The 7,510-nt window shown below is 37.2% G+C and overlaps 1 pseudogene; it reads left to right on the forward strand.

Annotated features, from left to right (window-relative positions):
* The first annotated feature begins 2,230 nt into the window (after positions 1-2,230).
* LOC133721293 (uncharacterized) lies at positions 2,231-7,263 on the forward strand (annotated as a pseudogene).
* The last annotated feature ends 247 nt before the right edge of the window (positions 7,264-7,510 follow it).

A 7,510-nucleotide genomic window follows, 5' to 3' on the forward strand; every position in this document is an offset into this window, starting at 1 on the left:
TAGTATCCTTGATATTGGATGCTTGGACATGTCTCCAATGAATGACCAACCATGGAGCATATGGAACACACCTCGTAAGATTGATGCTACATTGAAAAACAGAAATTGAAGTTAGTACTATATACAAAAAGAATGTATAAATCCTAAAAATCAAAATATAAACAAAAATAAAAACAAACATTGTGAAAAATAAGTATTTTTCAATCCCCGGCAACGGCGCCAAAAATTGATACGCTAAAATTAAGCGCTCAACTTAACCCTGCAAGATGTAGTCGTTAGCAATATAGAGTAAGCAAGGATCGTTCAAGCCGGGGATTGAGGGTAACAAATTAATCACACAAAATAAAAACAAACTAATTTAAACTAACTAAAACACAAATCAAACAAATAAAATCTGAAACTAAACAAAACAAAAACGTCAAATACTAGAAAAGAGAGAAAAATATGGCAGGAAACAGAAGGGGATAGAAAGGGGCTCTGCAATCCTAAGTTGAAACAGATTTTGGGGTTTTTTGGTTTTTGACGAAAATAAAGGATAATAAAAAAAGGAAAACGATTTTGATTTTTGATTTTGAGAAAATAAGATGGAGAACATGTTAGAGACTTGGAAATCCACCACCAATTACTTTCGAACAATGTTAAGTTAACCTAGTTTCAATTACTAAGGTGTGAAACAGAAATCAACCAAGAAACAAGTCGGAGCAGATCATGTCCCTTATTAATGTTTCCCTAATTACTTAGTCTACGTGAACGCACAATAGCTAAGCCTATCAAACATGCAATCAAGGTATAGAACGCTATCCTATCAACAACACATATAGTGTCAACATATTTGAACCATTAAGATCTCATGGAAACGATTGATTATAGAGTTGCAGTCTAGTGTGGAACGCCTACCTAGCATGCTCTTCTAGTTGTTTAAAACATCAGCTTTTGTCCAAAGCCTTGCATACTTGTGGATTAGAAAACAAGACGATTAGGTGAATTATTTTCTAAACCTAGCTCCAATTACATGCATAAATCCTATGTTCGCGACCATAAAACAAACACATGCAAAAGTTTTCAATCAAGCAGAAATAAACAACCAATTCACATCAAAGATCAAGAAACTAGATTTAAACAAACATATGTTCTACCTAATTGGGGCTTCAAACCTTGCCCCTAACAAAAAGAATGTTAGTTACACATTGTTTTGAAAACCAAAATAAAACAAATAGAGAAAAAGAAGAAAAAGATGATGGCGGATGAATAAGAAGGAGAGATAGAAGAGAAGGTGAAAGGTGTGGTCATTTTTTCACGTTTGCAGAAGCTTTATATTTATGAGAAGTGCAGCCCTAGTTTCCTTCTTCAACAATGCTTTGAAAACCTTCCCTAGTTGCTTGATGATTCCTCTAATTGGTGCTCAATTAAATGATTTTCAAACCTTGGTAATCTTGTCATAATCTTGTAGAATTATTCTAGGACTCTCCTTAATATTTTCAGCAGCAATAACCTTCCAAAAATGCACCCAAAATCCGTCCAAAGAAGATTTCTACCAAACTGTCCTGTTTTGACAAGGATTCAATTTCTGTCTCTGAAGCTTCCTTCTTGGACAAGGAACGACTTCGTTTTGCCAAGTTTCTGGATGGTTCTTGACTCCTACGTGTTCTATGACATCATATCTTCTATAATGATCAATAACCTTCGGGAAAAACGCCAAGAAAATCGCCGGAAAAGATCTCCCAAAAAGCTTCGTGAAAAAGCTGACAGTTTCTGCCTTATCGGGAAGCCTACTTTGCGCTTGGTTTCCTACTGCCTCGTTGACACTTCTGACTATTTCTTTGGCTTTTGTTGAAGTATAACATCATCTCTTAAAGAATCGCTGGCCCTTTCTGCAAAGGTGCATCTGGAAGAATGCAATAATTACTCCTCAAAACCGTTCCCAGAAAGCTCATTCTGAAACTGCAGTTTTCTGCTTTGCAGCAATTATTTTGCACAACTTTTTCTGTGGACTTCCCTTGTAATTTCCAGCACTACTAGAATAATGTCATTAGACATCACCACTATTAAATCAGTCAGGATTGCACCTGATGTTAAAAAACATGTTAACATCAGTTTGTGAAGAAACCGATTTCTATTGTTATTATAGACATCAGTCACCAAACAAAACGATGAAAAAAATTTTGTTCGAAAAATTTAAAAACACGCGGAGGGACTAAGTTTTAAAATTTGAGAACGCGGGGACTAATATTTCACTTCCCCCCACACTTAGTATTTTTTTCCGCTTTCTCTAAAACTGTCGAACCCTAGCTAATGACTGCAGCAGCTGACCTTGTCGACCTCATCATTCTCCAAGCAGAAGTTCATCGAGTCCCCGACCTCCTTCTCAGACCCAAGCCGACTGGAGCCGCCTCCGACCTGACCCCGAGTCCCCGACCTCAGTCTCTGACCCCGTGTTCCCCTGCCTCGCTCTCTGACCCCGAGTCCCCGATCTCGTTCTCCAGACCTCCAGACCTCCAGACCTTGAGCTTGATCTATCATCATCTTCATTCCCAGTCCGATCGATCGATCTGTTTGCCTCTTTCTCTCGCCAGTCGCACTGAACCCAATCCAAATCGCTCTCTCTCCGCTCGAATCAACAAATTTCTCTCGATCTCCTCGCACCGAAATACAAAACCAAAATCTCAAACTTGCTACTGCTCCGTTCATAGCACTTCAAATCTCTTCCCTTACACCGAGCTGTGGCACTTTCTTGCCTTGGAGCTTCAAGGCCTCTGGTGGCCTGGCTGGATGTTAACCCTTACTGGCTAAGCGATCCGATCAATCTTATCTATGAATTGCTCATGAATCTTGTTTTGCATTTTGTAGGGCAGCAGCAAGTAAAAGGTGGAGAAAGTTGTTTGCAATGAAAGCACCTCAAGAAATTTGATCTGGGCTTCTAATTCTGGTTTAAGGTATTGTCCGCTTAAGTAATTCCAATTACGGTGCATTGATATGCATTCTGTTTGTTTTGCCTTTGATTTCGATTCCTTGCTTTTAATTTGTGAATCTGGATTTGGTTGCTTCTTTTCTTCTCACCATCTTCTCTGATTTGGATTTTGTGATTGGCTTCTGTTGCAGTTTTTGTTGGATCTTTTGGATTGCTTGCTTTTGGTTCAGACAGTTTTGTGATTGGTGGGTTATAGTTTGAAAAGGTTCGTGATTTTTATGCATGAATTTTGGTTTGTAGAGGTTTTACTTTTTTTATTTTTAACTAATCGATTGGAATCTAATTGATTTTCTTTTTGCATCTTTTCAGATACTGTAATCGGTTTTCCAGGTTTCATGCTTTGTGCAGGTGAAAGTTTTTTGCTATGATTTTTGTTTTTTAACTTGAAACTTTTGATTGAATTGTTCATAGGTTGAATCTGGTAATAGAGAATGAGCATTTTGATAGTGAACCCATAAAGTGTTTTGTCATTTTGGTTCAGGATCACAACTTCTGGACCTTCATAGTGTGAGTTCATATCTACAGAAGAGTATTTCTGTTTTCAGGTATCTATTTGATTCTCTGACCCTTTTTTCTTTTGGTGCCAAATGTTGTTTAATGCAAGTGATTGGGGTTTTTCAGAGTTTGGATCTCATTTAACCAGAGTTATCTTTTTCTTCTTTGTTTCGGATCTAGCTGTTTGGGAAAAAATGATGTAGCTTTGCTGAATGCTCATGGTGGAATGTTCATTATGAACTTGGTTTTGATAAAAATCCCTACTTTAAGGAAGTATAGACTATTGTATATTTAAAGCAAAACCATTAATTAAAATGCTTTCAAAAGATTCAGGTTTGCAACTATTGAGATGTCCACAAATACTAGTTTTGTATTAATCAATAAAAGGAATAGTTTGGGTCAGATTTATAAGGATTTCAACGGCAGTTTTGCTCTGTGCTACTATCTCATAATAAATTTAATGTGTCAGTCTAAAATTTCTTATGTTAGTGTTGCTGAGTTAGCAGAACTAGGACTGGTACCACATGTCATCACACTCAGATCAAGGGTTTCAGGTATTGTTGGTGATGACACAAGTAGTGCCATCCATCATGCTTTTTTCAAGACTTCAATTCAGGCTTATGTGCTTGGCAAGTATATGTATTGATTGAATAAAATGGATGTGCCTAGCTTGTAGATCTATATACCTTAATTTAGCGTTGCTTTAAGTATCTAACCTTGTCGTCACGTCTTTAATGCTTTTCTGATGCAAACAATCTTTTGCTAGTGCGTGTGTACTCTCTAGGTTGTGGCACATGAGTGGTTCCTAGTACTGTAGTTCCTAGTACTCTCTAGGCAGGCGCACCGTGCTCCTGTTCTTGCCATGGTTATGACTTCTTATGGTAAACTAGCTCATCATAGCCAGTATCTTTCTGGTGTCCTGTCGAGTTCCTTTCGTTTATGAGATTATATGTTGATTTGATGTAAATTATGAATACAGCCAGCAGCCTTATTGCAATACTTTACTCCCGACCAGAATTTATGCATTATATATGTAACTCTTATGCAGCCGTTGCCAATGTTAGCATACATCTGATATCATGTTTCTCTGATCCAGGTGATATGTGGTCAGGTTCTGAGGGTGGTGTTATTAAGATCTGGCCATGGGAATCCATTGAAAAATCTCTTTCTCTAAAGCCAGAGGAAAGACACATGGCAGCTTTACTGGTGGAGAGGTCATGCATTGACCTTAGGAGCCAGGTTATTGGGCTTCATCGCTTGGTTCTGTTGAACTTTTATCCTTATTTTATCAACTACATTACGGTATGTTATCTGACCTATTCAATGAATGTCTTTTTCTCTTGATAATCAAATTGTGACTTTATTAGTTTCGCAGCCTCATCAAAATGGTGTCACTGAATTACTCGCTGCAGCAGTACAGGCCTGCCATGATATGGTGAGTTAGCTACTCCTATATTTGATTGGACCTCAGTAGAAGTTCATTTTTTTTCCTGTCCCTTCATTAACTTAGGTCCCACCTCTATTGGAAATCAAGCATTATTTAAATTACTTGTTAGTCAGTCGACTCAATTTAACTTGTGTACTTGCTTATGAGCAGGTTCCTCTGATGCAGTTGAACCACTTTTCAAACAGATAGTTAACAAATTTATAGATGATCGTGCACAGCCAGAGGTTTTACTTCATAAGTGCTATCTTTTTTTTTTCTTTTTTTTTTGCCATTCACAAGGCCCCTGTCTATTTATGTGATCACTTTCTTTTGACAGGCCATAGCTGTTGGACTGAATACAACAAGGGAAATTTGTTTACGAATGCCTTTGGTAACGACCTATTTATATAAATTTTGGTTATGGTATTATCTGTATTTCAGTTGAGGTTGCTAATCTAATGGTATTAATCATGGGTAATACCATATTCAGTCATTCTTATTTCTACTTGATGCATGATGCAAGGCTTTCTGAATTATAATTTTGTTTCCTGCAACTAGTTGATGACAGAAGATTTGCTGCAAGATCTTGCATTATATAAGAAATCACATACAAAAGCAGTGTCAGTAGCAGCCCGTTCGCTTATTGGCTTATTCAGAGAGGTCCCTTCTCCTTTTCCTCTTTATGCATGTGCTAGTGATTGCTAGTCATGCCTTTCCATGAACCATGGTTGCATAGAAAACTGACTATTTAGTGTATGTACATGCAGCTTAACCCCTCGCTGCTGATTAAGAAGGATCGTGATGTGAGTGGTGATGAGGATGAGGTGGAAGCGGAGAATGAAGATGAGGATGAGGTAGATGAAGAGAATACAGAGGATGAGGAGGAAGAATTTGACAATAATGATGCCAAAGATGGTGGATCTGGAGTAAAAGAAAACATACCAAAAAAGAGGAAATTTGCTGATTTTGATACACAACTTAATGACGCTGAAGCAAGTCTTAGGACTTTGAATAGATTAGCCAAAGAAAATATGGGTCCTGCTCCATCAGACTCGACAGATGGTTTTCTTTCTAATGAGGACTTCTGGAGGATTAAGGAATTAAAGGTATGTCAAGAATAAGGCAGGCTGTAACTTTAGGATGTGGAGAACATCAATGTTTTGTTCTGCGCTCAAACATTATCATCTCGTCAGCTAGCAATATATTATGTTGTTTACTGTTTGATGTTTCCTTTGTTAGGCAAAGCAGCGATTGGCTCAGCAGGGGTTGTTGAAAAAGAGCTCAGATGCGAAGTCAACAGCATTCAAGATTCCCACTTCTGATGAATTAAGCATTAAGCGAATAGATCCTGCTAAGCTTGAAGTAAGTTTTATATCATTATGCTGGTATCGTATACTCTCAGTTTTATCTACATGTTGGCTTTAGAAGAATCTCATTTGCATTAAGAAATAATGCATCTGAAATAGATATAATAAATTGGACAACTTTTGTAAATGTGCTGGATTATTTTGAGTAGGGAGAGTGAGAATATGTTTCTAAGAATTAGCAATTTTATTAGCAATTGTTTTGCGTATACCTTTACCTTTCCTGCTAACAATGAAATTATTTGTACCGTTGTTTACTTTCATTGACCCAATTGAACGTCCATTATGTAGGTCCATGTAAAAAGAAGAATGACCAAGGAGGAGAAGCTGGCATTAGTGAAAGCAGGGAGGGAGGATAGAGGGAAGTACATGGCTAAAGCTGCTGTAAAACGGAAGAAGGTATATTTACTGCGATTCTTTGAAGTTATCATGTTTTAGTGTTCTACAAGCATCTTCATGGCTTTGAACTTTGCCATTTAGTTATGCTCTAACCCTCTTCCTGGATCCTACTATGGCTATGCACCCATTAATAAGTGAATAACCACTAGGGCGCCTATAAGGATGTGAGCTTGATTTTCTTTCAACATGTTGATAAATTTTGCAGTCGGGAGGCCTGAGCAATAAGCAGAAGGAACATAAGAAGGCTATGCCACTTGTTGCAAAGAGGGCAAAGGTAGCTAAATCTTGAGTGGAAAAACGCAAAAAGCAGCAGCTTTCGGGCAAAAATTTCCAAGGGAAGAAAGCATGGAAATGATCCAGAAAAATCCAATTTTCTTTTTGTCCTACTTCTGTTTTAGTTCAAGTAAATTTTACTACTTATTTTGTTAGAAGTACATTTTACATTTGAGATGAAGACTTCTCTGCTACTTGATCGTTTTATTTATTGGGACCCAAACATAATACTAATTGCTATGCTAGCCTTTTAGTATGTGAATTGGAGTATTATTTTGCCCACTTTGTAAACTGTTACAGATGATGATTTCATATAAAATACTCCAATATTCAGATCATTCTTGTCAACTTTCGAAATTGCAATTTATATTAGCAGTTACATATTTTGTGGACATCATCCTCTTTATAGAATATGATGTCTAGATATAAGTTGAAATCAGTTTTAATCATAAAAACTGATGTCCAGTAATACAGATACATCAGTTCTAAAATGAAAATCGATGTTACTGAAACATACAGACATCGATTTTTTGTCGAAAACGATATGTTACTGAGTACCAGACATCAGTTCCAAAATCGAAATCG

The sequence above is a fragment of the Rosa rugosa genome, chromosome 7 (assembly GCF_958449725.1).
Source record: "Rosa rugosa chromosome 7, drRosRugo1.1, whole genome shotgun sequence".
Taxonomy (NCBI): domain Eukaryota; kingdom Viridiplantae; phylum Streptophyta; class Magnoliopsida; order Rosales; family Rosaceae; genus Rosa; species Rosa rugosa.